Consider the following 13299-nt stretch of genomic DNA (forward strand, 5'->3'; position numbering starts at 1 on the left):
TGAAGTTGAGGAGGGGAATTAAAGGTCACCCAAGGGTTCCTCCAAGCTTCCCTGATAGCTCAGTTGGTAAAGAATCTGCCTGCAATGCAGGAGACCCTGGTTCAATTCCTGGGTCAGGAAGATTCCCTGGAGAAGGGATAGGCTACCTACTCCAGTATTCTTGGGCTTCCCTATGGCTCAGTCAGTAAAGAATCGCCTGCAATGCAAGAGACCTGGATTCTATCCCTGGGTTGGGAAGATCCCCTGGAGAACGGAAAGGCTACCCACTCCGGTATTCTGGCCTGGAGAATTCCATGAACTGAATAGTTCATGGGGTCACAAAGAGTCGGACATGACTGAGCAACTTTCACTTTCAAGGGTTCCCCCAGAGGACATTAGGAATAATGATGCCATTGGCCACAGTTAGAAAGTGGTGAGCATACAGACTCTGCATCAATACTTCCGGTTCTCTGCAACAGGACTCCAGAGATGAATTGTCAGAACAATGACTTTACAAACACTGCATATAAACATCTACTGAATTCCTTTCATGAGAGCTTCAAAAAGAATGGTCATAGCTCTACTATTTTTTACAGCATCCATAACTCATTCTCTTGAAAATGTTTTCTATAAAACTGAAACTCCAATCTGTATGTGGGAAGCTGACTCAGAGTCAAGCTAAGCTTCTGGCAGCAATCTGGGGAGAACCACCTACTGCTGCAGAGTCAGCTTTTCTCACAATGTGTATTTGGTTAAAAAGAAAAACTCAGTGCCCTGAATACACTTCCCAGATACACCCACATTCTAAACTTTCTTCTGTGAACAACGTACTACTACTCAATAGTCCTAAATACTCTTGAGTCCTTAGAACAGACGGGAAGGACTTAGACGAGCAATCATAGTATGAAAGAAAATGCCAGAGCATGTATCTGAAATTTACCAATTCATCATAGATCTAAGTCTTTCAATTTAAGCAATTGCTTGTAAGTAAATGCTGTCTTTCAGATTTCTCCCCATTCTCCACTACTCCTCCAGGTGGCATCTGGGCAAATTTAGAGGTTAAAAGGTGTTGAGGTGGTAAAAAGGAGCTCTAGATCTTTGTACTGGGGTTCCTGTGCTAGCCTCAGGACTCCCTGGCAAATGTGGCCAGTGGAGGGTCCAGCCCTTCTGATGGTGCCTATGAGAAATGAGGACACAGGTGTTGGCTCCTTCTTCAACAGAAACATGGCACTGCTTTCCTGCCTTACCAGCTCCAGTGCACCACAGTGAGTGATGCCCAGCAGACAGGGCAGAGTAACGGCAGCCTCTCTGCTGTACCAGTGGCAGTGCCTCAGTGCCCAGCGGAAGGCACCACAACACTCAGGTAACTGCTGAGAATCCAGGGAAGTGAGCCTGGGCCAGAAAAACAGAGGATCAAATAAGCACTGATATTCCTGAGCACATCGGCCTGAGTTCTTAGGATAAAATGGTGGGTTTTCAAAGGACTTGAAGCTCTGCAATGTCTGACAAGGGTAAAAGCTGGTCTATATGTTATGTCAATATTCAGACTGCATTATCCTGACTGTAGGCAGGGTCTCACTCTGTAGCTGTGGTCAGCGGTTTTAAGAGAACAGCCTTAAACTCCCAGCCCCTGCCTTACGAGCACCACTGACCCAGCCCAATTTTCTGAAGGCCACTCCTTGACTCAACTGTCTTGCACTCCAGCTCCTAAGAGGACCTGGGACATACTTTGTCCCAAGGGAGGGCAAAGGACCTAGCTGCCTTACGCTCTTTAAATATATATTTTAAAATTCATTTTAAACATCAGAGGTTTACCTAGATAATGGCTAATGTTTGCTGATGCTGAGTTCTTACATTGTACTCAGCACGTTTACATATATAATACAGCAACATCCAGAAATAGATACTAAATAGTATTGCCCCAGTCTACCTCACCATAGCTGAGGACCGAGGCACAGAGAAATGAGTTAGCTTATTTTAAGTCACACAGGCAGGAAAGTGGTAAATGAGACCACAAACCCAGGCGTTCTAATTTCAGAACTATTTTTTTAATCATAGACAGAAACATACAAAAATACATACACACATACATACATACATACATCAGTTCAGTTCAGTCGCTCAGTCGTGTCCGATACACATACAAATGGTGAAAGGATGGATGGATGAGCAGTCACAGCCTGACATAATACCTAGAAAATCAAAGGGAAGCAATAGTTAGTAGATTTTCAGACTTTAATATGTGAGAAGCACTTCAGACCCAACTAGTATGGTGATTTTCAAACTGGACTAAAGCCTCTCCCTGGAGCAGACTTGAGGGGTGTCACAGGGGAACAGGGAGCAGACAAGCCAGCAGGGATCAAAGCTATTACTGAGGAAACTGGCTCCTTTTTTTTTTTTAATTTTTTGATTGAGATACAGTTCATGTACTACATTAGTTTCAGGTGTACAATGTAGGGATTTTAAATTTTTACAGATCATACTCCATTTATAGTTATTATAAAATATTAGCTTTATTTCCTGTGCTGTGCAATACATCCTTGTAGCTCACTTATTTTATGTAAAGCAGTTTATACCTCTTAATCCTTGTCTTGCCCCTACCCTCTTCTATCTCCTCACTGGTAAATATTAGTTTGTTCTACCTATGGGTCAGTTTCTGTTTTTGTTATATTCATTCCTTTGTTTTATTTTTAGATTCTACATACAAGTGATATTATACAGTATTTGTCTTTGTCTGACTTATTTCACTAGCCATAATCGCCTCTAGGTTCATCCATGTTGTTGGAAACAGCAAAATTTTCCTTCCTTTCATGGCTGAGTAATATTACATTGAATATATGCACCACATGTTCTTCATCCATTCATCTGTCAATGGACACTTAGGTTGCTTCCATAGCTTGTCTATCATAAATAACATTACTATGAACATTAGGGTGGATCTTTCTTTTTAAGTTAGTGTTTTTGTTTTCTTCGTGTAAATGCCCAGGAGTGGAATTGCCAGGTCATATGATAGTCCTATTTTTATTTTTTGAGGAGTCTCCGTACTCTTTTCCTATGTGGCTGCACCAATTTACATCCCCACCAACAGTGTATGAAGGTTTCCATTTTTACACAGTCCTGCCAACATTTGTTATTTGTGGTCTTTTTGATGACAGAACTCTGACAGATGTGAGATGATACCTTATTGCAGTTTTGATTTGCATTTCTCTGATGACTAGTGATGTTGAGTATCTTTTCACATACCTATTTGGCATCTATACATCCTTTTTAGAAAGTATTTTTTGGAAAATGTCTATTGAGGCCATCTGCCCATTTTTTAATCATGTTGTCTGTTTTTCTGATACTGAGTTGTATGAGTTGTTTATATATTTTGGACATTAATCGCTTATTAGGCATGAGTTCAGTTCAGTTCAGTTGCTCAGTCGTGTCCGACTCTTTCCGACCCCATGAATTGCAGTGCGCCAGGCCTCCCTGTCCATCACCAACCCCCAGAGTTCACTCAAACTCACGTCCATCAAGTGGGTGATGCCATCTATCCATCTCATCCTCTGTCGTCCCCTTCTCCTCCTGCCCTCAATCCCTCCCAGCATCAGAGTCTTTTCCAATGAGTCAACTCTTCGCATGAGGTGGCCAAAGTACTGGAGTTGCAGCTTTAGCATCATTCCTTCCAAAGAACACCCAGGGCTGATCTCCTTTAGAATGGACTGGTTGGATCTCCTTGCAGTCCAAGGGACTCTCCAAGGGACTCTCAAGAGTCTTCTCCAACACCACAGTTCAAAAGCATCAATTCCTTGGTGCTCAGCTTTCTTCACAGTCCAACTTTCACATCCATACATGACTACTGGAAAAACCATAGCCTTGACTAGACGGACCTTTGTTGGCAAAGTAATGTCTCTGCTTTTGAATATGCTATCTAGGTTGGTCATAGCTTTCCTTCCAAGGAGTAAGCGTCTTATAATTTCATGGCTGCAATCACCATTTGCAGTGATTTTGGAGCCCCCAAAATAAAGTCTGACACTGTTTCCACTGTTTCCCCATCTATTTCCCATGAAGTGATGGGACCGGATGCCATGATCTTCGTTTTCTGAATGTTGAGCTTTAAGCCAACTTTTTCACTCTCCACTTTCACTTTCATCAAGAGCCTTTTTAGTTCCTCTTCACTTTCTGCCATAAGGGTAGTGTCATCTGCATATCTGACGTTATTGATATTTCTCCCTGAAACCTTAATTCCAGCTTGTGCTTCCTCCAGCCCAGCATTTCTCATGATGTACTCTGCATATAAGTTAAATAAGCAGGGTGACAATATACAGCCTTGACGTACTCCTTTTCCTATTTCGAACCAGTCTGTTCTTCCATGTTCAGCTCTAACTGTTGCTTCCTGACCTGCATATAGGTTTCTCAAGAGGCAGGTCAGGTGCTCTGATATTCCCATCTCTTTCAGAATTTTCCACAGTTTATTGTGAGCCACACAGTCAAAGGCTTTGGCATAGTCAATAAAGCAGAAATAGATGTTTTTCTGGAACTCTCTTGCTTTTTCCATGATCTAGCAGATGTTGGCAATTTGATCTCTGGTTCCTCTGCCTTTTCTAAAACCAGCTTGAACATCAGGAAGTTCACGGTTCACATATTGCTGAAGCCTGGCTTGGAGAATTTTGAGCATTACTTTACTAGCATGTGAGATGAGTGCAATTGTGTGGTAGTTTGAGCATTCTTTGGCATTGCCTTTCTTTGGGATCAGAATGAAAACTGACCTTTTCCAGTCCTGTGGCCACTGCTGAGTTTTCCAAATTTGCTGGCATATTGAGTGCAGCACTTTCACAGCATCATCTTTCAGGATTTACCATTAGCAAATATTTTCTCCCATTCAGTAGGCTGTCTTTTTGTTTTGTCTGATTTTGTTTTGAATGATCTCCTTTCCTGTGCAAAAGCTTTTAAGTTTAAGTAGGTCTTTTTTGTTTATTTTGGCTTGTGTTTCCTTTTCTTTCAGCCAGACTCCTATTTTTTTAGGGGGAAAGATAAAGTTTGTCATTTTATGACAAATGAACACTTCTTCAATATTAAGGTAAACATGACCTGGGGGAAAAAATTGCCAGGGAATCCTAACCTGCTACTTGCTACCTGCCACCTGCCCCTTGATTAGGCACTTGTCCAGTGGTCTACTTGAGTATTTCACTCAAAGACGTGAACCATCCACTAGCACTATGTCTGATGGTGTGGGCCAGGACTGCTGAACAGAGAAGAAAGGCTTCTTCAGCAATTCTTATCTTAGGTCAGTTTGTCCTCACAGGCATCAAAGAAGGACTACTTTTTTGGCAGAAAGTTCCTAATAGTTATAGATATTATATTGCATATTAATAAGCAGAGACATTACTTTGTCAACAAAGGTCTGTCTTGTTCAAGCTATGGTTTTTCCTGTAGTCATGTATGGATGTGAGAGTTGGACTATAAAGAAAGCTGAGTGCCAAAGAATTGATGCTTTTGATCTGTGCTGTTGGAGAAGACTCTTGAGAGTTCCTTGGACAGCAAAGAGATCAGTCCTGAATATTCATTGAAAGGACTAATGCTGAAGTTGAAACTCCAATACTCTGGCCACCTGATGCAAAGAATTGACTCACTGGAAAAGACCCTGATGCTTGGAAAGATTGAAGGCAGAAGGAGAAGGGGATGACAGAGGATGAGACGGTTGGATGGCATCACCAACTCGACGGACATGAGTTTGAGCAAGCTCTGGGAGTTGGTGATAGTCCATGGGGTCCATGGGTTAGCAAAGAGTTAGATACGACTGAGTGATTGAAATGAACTGACTATACTGCAAGAAGCACACAAAGGCACAGCCCTCTTGCAGGCTGTTTGGATAATTCAAAATGGAAGGGGTACTATGGTGAAATCAATTTACAGGCACAGAAACCTGAGGTGCCATCCTAGTCCCAACAAGAGGGACTCTATCTCACAGGAACAGACTCACAAGATTACGCAAACGCACAGATACTTGAATATATACGCACACAGCACAAAGTCCATTTACTAACCCACAATAAGAAATTCTGCTCTCAAGCAGACTGAATTGTTCACATCCATAAAGTATCACTTTCCTTCCCAATAAGCAAGATTTGCACATAGCAGGTGACCAATATATGTATCTACTTTAATTAATGAGAAAAATCAAATTATAAGTAGAATATCAAGTCATCAACTTACAATGAGGGACACAACTCTCAGGAAAACTGAACAGTCATACGGCACCACATTCATTCCCTGTAAATGAACAACTTATGAGGGATGCCAAGTTATCTGTAGGTTGCTGGGAAATTATGGAATTAGAATTGAGGGACAAGGTATCTTAAGAAACAACTCTCAAGACAAGATTAAGGCCTTCCTCTATTACTGGGTGAGTCCTCTCAAGGAACACACAGTGCTTGTGTGCACTAGAGATTCCCCTTCCCCTTGATGAGGTTGGATGGGTCTCACCCACACAGCCCCCAGTTCTGCTTCTGTAAGTCCACTGTTGGCCAGAACCATTCTGATGTACTCAGCCTTTCCCTGTAGGACCACAGCTGTCTCAGCAGCCTGAAGGTGGTTCTCTTTGTTCACATTGCCCAAGTCTGCTCAGATCCACAAGATGTTAAACTTCAATGTGAAGTTTTCAAAAGCAGTCTCATTTTCCTCATTCTTTGTTTATTTTTTACAATAATTTATTTGGCTGTACTGGATTTTACTTGTGGCACACAGTTATCTTCTGTCTTCATTGCAACATCCGGGATTTTCAGTTGCGGCATTCAGACACTTATCTGAGGCCTGTGAAATCTAGTTTCCTAACCAGGGATTGAACCTGGGCCTCCTGCTTTGGGAATGAGGAGTCTCAGCCAATGGACCACCAAAAACATTCCTTTATTTTTTGATAGAGAAAGGAAAGAGGAGGAAATGAACCATGTTGTAGCCTCTGGGTGGCCACAATCAAGATTATATGAAATGGATTCTGTAAGTTTAGAATTCCATATAGAGAGAATTTTTATGCCTGCCAAAGTAACACGAAGTGCATTTTATGAGATAATCATTAATAGCAGTCACATATTTTGTTGTTGTTTTAATCGCTACTTAATTATAAATCAATTACATTTTTGAGCTCTTTGTACTATTTTGAAAACATGCTTTTAGATCCTTACCAGTTACTGAGATTTAAAGTGTCTATTGTATTGATACCTTAAACATATTATAAATGTTGTGACAACGAATGTAAGGACAGGCTCTCCAGTATTCTATGAATTAACAAAACTGATCATGTTCTCATAATTTCATGTCGCATGCTCGTTCCACTAAAACTCAATCATCCATCCCTGTGTCTCAAACCTACTGTTCATCCTAAGCACAGCATGTGTCCAAATAGATGTATCTATTTCTACATCACGTTTTCTACTTTAGCAAACTTTTACTAGCATGTGTGAAGTGTATTCATTCAGAATCTAAAACCTTTCCACCAAGAATATATACCTTTCTCTTGTTCTATACTAGGCAGAAATATAACCAAAATGTCAAAAGGCAATAGAGAGTCCAGTAGACAAAGAAACAAAAATCCCCTCCTGGATGCACCAGGGTTGAGGCCAGTGAAACTCTATCTGAAATTGCCAGCTCTGGGATTTCTCCAAAAACAAATGAAAAGCCTACATAAAGCATGCATTCCAGGGATTATGAACTCATTTGGGCTTATGCTCTTTAAAAAGGTCTACAGCTGCATTCAAAATACATCCAGCTCATCTCTAGGCCTGGGGACTGACAAGAAGCCAGGAGCCCCAGCTGGGACATACAGGCAGGAATCAATTTAAGCCCTTCTGGCAGGACATGGGGTGGTTTGCTATAATGAATGTTAAGGGGGGATACCAGACCATGGAGAATTGGATGTTTATCTTTCTTGAGTATTAAAGAGAAGATAAATTGACAGATAAAAGTATGCAGGAGACGCTCAGGAAAGCTATTGTTCAAGCTGTGTAGATGTTATGTCAGTGTGACAATGAAGACTTAATAAAAATAAATCAGGGTTTGAGGGTTGGGAGAAGTCCTGCCTGTGCTATTGAGAGGAGAAAGATCACCTAGGGCTTCTAGCTGGGACTTGACAACAGAAAAGAGAGGGCATTCATTTGTAGACACTTCAACATCAGTGAAGCAACAAAGTTCCCAAAGTTCCTAGAATTCTACATGTTTCTTAGTAAGTACTGCCAAGGGAGCTAATAATTATATTGGAAAACCATAATTCAAAGGTAACAGTGATAGAGGAGGGGACATTTAAAGCCTGAAATCTGTTTTATAAGTACTAAGTGAAGTGATCGTATAAATATAGTTATAATCCGAGATGTGTCTGTTCAGGTTATGAGAATTCACATTTATGAGCCATTTCATATAGTATTCCTTCCTTTGACTTCTGAGGCATTTCTTCCCATTAACAGGACCATTCTGGATTTACATCACCTCCTGAGCCACATGCTGTCATCTTTGCACATGTAGTTAGTTTGTATTACATTCAACTCTCCTCTCGGGAAACTTAGGCTTTGCTCATTTATAGCAGCAGAGATAATCTCAGGCTATTTAGGATGTCATCTTGTTTAGTGAACGTGACATCATCTTCATTTGTTTTCATTGCTTCCCTTTGTCTCTGAATTGTGGTTATTATTATATGTTTGCTTGTTTTGCAGGAAAGTTGAAGTGATACTATTATCTTGTAACACTAATGCTAGCAATAATATGTAACTTTCTAAACACTGACAATGTGTGAGGGACTTATGCCAAGAACTTTCCAAGTATTAATTTGCTAATCCTGGCATATTCTAAGAGGTGGCATTATTATTATTGCCATTTATCTGATGAGGAATCTGAAACACAAATTAATTAACTTATTCAAGATTATACAGTTAGTAAGTAGCAGAACTGGAATGTTTTGTTTTTGAGTGTAGTCCCAAGTATACTATAAGGGGTAAAAATTGCTTAGCAAGAGCAAGTAAACAGCTTTTTTTCTCATTAATGAAGAGAAACACCTTGTCAGGTCCATTATAACAACTTATTTTAAGAACAATTAAAATAATTGTCTGTAATTTAATAGAATATTGTGTTGTTTTTAGTCTAAGTAAATGCTGATGTGAGAGCTCAAAAACACATGACCTAACAAAACATGTACAAGGATCTGAATGATGAAAATAATTAAATGCTTATTTTACAAAATCAAAGAAAATCTTAAAAAATGTGCCATACATTGGAAAAATCAACATAGTAAAGATAGCAGCTGTCCCCAAATTGATCCATATAGATTTAGGAGAATTTCTATCAAAATCCCAGCAAGGTTTCTTATAGACATAAACAGCTTATTCTAAAATTTTTATGGAAAGATCAAAAATATAAACTAGCTAAAACAATTTTGAAAAAGGTTAACAAAATGGGTAGAGTCACTCTACTGAATACTAAGCCTCATTACCAGGTACAGTAATCCAGACTGCTGTTACCAGTGGAAGGAAAGGCACATGGATCAACAGAATAGAGAAGCAGAATGACCCATATAAATATGCCCAACTGATTTTTGACACAGGTGCAAAAGCAATTCAATGAAGAAAAGATTGCCATTTTGAACAAATGGTACTGGAGCAACTGGACATCCTGGAAGAGAGATAGGGGGAGGAAAGAAGGAAGAGAAACTATACCTAAATTTCAAACATATGAAAATTAACACAAAATGGACCATGAACTTAAGCATAAAATGTAAACCTATAAAACTTTAAAGAAAAAAAAACAGTAGAAAATCTTCAGGACCTACAGCTAGGCAAAGAGTTCTCAGACTTGACATAAAAAATGCAATTCATAAAAGTAAAAATTGATAAACTGAACTTCAAAATTAAAAATGTTTCCTCTGCAAAAGACCCTGCGAAGAGGATAAGAATACAAGCTACAGACCAAGAGAAAATGTTTGTAAACTACATATAGCTATCAGACAAAGGGCTAGTATCTAAATACAGAAATAACTCTGAACTCAATAATTTTTTTAAATCCAATTAGAAAATAAGCAGAAGACATCAACAGACATTTCACTGAAGATATACAAATGGTAAATACATTAGCATCATAAGCAACCAGTAAAATGCAAATTAAAACCCAAGTGAGATATTAGTATACACCTATCAGAACCTATTAGTAATACCTAAGAGAAGTATAAAAACTAATGATAACATCAAATGTTAGCAAAGGTGCAGAGAAACTGGCAATGCCAAAGAATGCTCAAACTACTGCACAATTGCATTCATCTCACACGCTAGTAAAGTAATGCTCAAAATTCTCCAAGCCAGGCTTCAGCAATATGTGAACCGTGAACTTCCAGATGTTCAAGCTGGTTTTAGAAAAGGCAGAGGAACCAGAGATCAAATTGCCAACATCCACTGGATCATCAAAAAAGCAAGAGAGTTCCAGAAAAACATCTATTTCTGCTTTATTGACTATGCCAAAGCCTTTGACTGTGTGGATCACAAGAAACTGTGGAAAATTCTAATAGAGATGGGAATACCAGACCACCTGACCTGCCTCTTGAGACACCTGTATGCAGGTCAGGAAGCAACAGTTAGAACTGGACATGGAACAACAGACTGGTTCCAAATAGGAAAAGGAGTATGTCAAGCCTGTATATTGTCACCCTGTTTATTTAACTTCTATGCAGAGTACATCATGAGAAACCCTGGGCTGGATGAAGCACAAGCTGGAATCAAGATTGCCAGGAGAAATATCAATAACCTCAGATATGCAGACACCATAGGTACCACTCTTATGGCAGAAAGCAAAGAACTAAAGAGCCTCTTGATGAAAGTGAAAGAGGAGAGTGAAAAAGTTGGCTTAAAGCTCAACATTCAGAAAACGAAGATCATGGCATCCGGTCCCATCACTTCATGGCAAATAGATGGGGAAACAGTGGAAACAGTGGCACTTTACTTTTGGGGGCTCCAAAATCACTGCAGATGGTGATTGCAGCCATGAAATTAAAAGATGCTTTCTCCTTGAAAGGAAAGTTATGACGAACCTAGACAGCATATTTAAAAGCAGACACATTACTTTGCCAACAAAGCTCCATTTCGTCAAGGCTATGATTTATCCAGTGGTCATATATGAACGTGTGAGTTGGACTATAAAGAAAGCTGAGTGCTGAAGAACTGATGCTTTTGAACTGTGGTGTTGGAGAAGACTCTTGAGAGTCCCTTGGACTGCAAGGAGATCCTCCAACCAGTCCATCCTAAAGGAGATCAGCCCTGGGTGTTCACTGGAAAGACTGATTTTGAAGCTGAAACTCCAGTACTTTGGCCACCTGATGTGAAGAGCTGACTCATCTGAAAAGACCCCGATGCTGGGAAAGATTGAAGACAGGAGGAGAAAGGAATGACAGAGGACGAGATGGTTGGATGCCATCACCAACTCAATGGACATGAGTTTGGGTAAACCCCGGGAGTTGGTGATGGGCACGGAGGCCTGGCGTGCCGCAGTCCATGGGGTCACAGAGAGTTGGACACAACTGAGTGACTGAACTTAACTGAGAGAAACTGGATCACTCTTGTATGGTTGGCAGAAATGTAAAATGACACAGCCACTCTGAAAAAATATCTGGCAGTTTCGTACAAAATGGAAAACTACACATGCACTTACCATATGACCCAGCAACTGCACTCTTGGGCATTTATCCCACAGAAACAAACATCTGTGTCACACAACAACCTATACATGAATGTTCATAACAGCTTTATTCATAACAGATAAAAAAGGAAATAATCCAAATGTCCTTCAATGGATAAACGGTTAAACCAACTGTGACACATGCTACCATAGAATAGTACCTAGCAGTAAAAAGGAAGAAAAAAATGATGCCTGGGACAACTTGGAATGGTTCTCAGGGGACTGAGGCTAAGTCGGGGTGGGGAGACACCAATTCTGAAATATCACATACTGTGTTATTCCAATTATTCAACATTTTTGAAATAACAAAATTCTAGAAGTGGAAAAAGGATTCATGGCTGCCAGGGATTAGGGATGGTAGAGACAGGAGTGATACATGGCAAGTAGGGGATAATATGAGGGAGCCTCGTGGTGACGGCACAGCCTTGATTCCTAATTGCGGTGGTTGTTACCCAAGTAAATGCGTGACAAAACTTGAGTACAACTACACAAGCACACACACACACACACACACACACACACACACACACAAGTGCATGTGTCTGGATTGTACCAATGTCAAAATTTTGGTTTTGGTATTGTATTTTAGCTATGCAAAAGGTTACCATTAGGGAAAATTGGGTGAAGGGCATACAGAACTGCCTGTACATTTTGAGGTGACTTCCGGTCAATCTATAATTATTTCAAAACAAAAATTTAAAACAAAACATTAAATTTTCCCCATTTAAATTATTGGTAATTACATTTTTGAATTACAATGATGTATTTTTTAAGTTTTTTTTCCAGGAATAAATCATACTTGCAGAAAATTTATCTTGCAAAAAGAGAAAAAGCTGTCCTTTTCCATTGCACACAATGTTCCCTAGAGGGATTTGGGATAAGATGTAAAATACATCATGTGCTGGGTTCCCCTCCCTGAAGCACCCATACCAACTCCCAACATTTTGATACCAAGGAAACCAAGTTCTAATAACATCAAGGATAACTTTGAGGAGAAAACAAGTCACTGAAAAACAGCACTAAGACTAAGAAATTTACACATTCATTATGGTTTTCATTAAGAATCAAAAACAGATCTTATTAACTTAATTCAAGTATCACATTTATAACAAATTAAAGATTCACCACGTGCAGAACTTCACCTATACGCTACATGGAACTACATTGCTGTATTTATTTTATAGGCACAGGTATAGAAATAGGGAGATCCACATTGAGTATATAAATAGATCTAGACCTAGATCTGGATATACACTTATTTGGTATAATACAACATAGTTTTAACAAAGATTATCCGGCTCCTAGCATCAGAAAGTGATCAGGGCTTGAGATAGGAAGATGCCTCAAGAGTTTATGAAAAATGGTTGAAAACAACTCCTTTATGGATACAGCATCATTTGAAAGATCTCACAGTAAAAGACAGTAAATGAGTTAGAAACATACAGGTCACACTTACCTTTCAAGTTCATGTGACTATAAAAATTAAAGGAAATTTGGCAAAACTCAGAGCACCTTCTCAATTGTTTGGCATATGTATGAATGTCAACATGTGTCTGGACTTTTCAACCAAACCTTTCTCTGGTATGTAATTATAGCTTTCTGAAGGATGGTTTCAACAATCATAATAATTTGAAA

The sequence above is a fragment of the Bison bison genome, unplaced genomic scaffold, assembly GCF_000754665.1.
Source record: "Bison bison bison isolate TAMUID 2011002044 unplaced genomic scaffold, Bison_UMD1.0 scf7180017864139, whole genome shotgun sequence".
Classification (NCBI taxonomy): domain Eukaryota; kingdom Metazoa; phylum Chordata; class Mammalia; order Artiodactyla; family Bovidae; genus Bison; species Bison bison.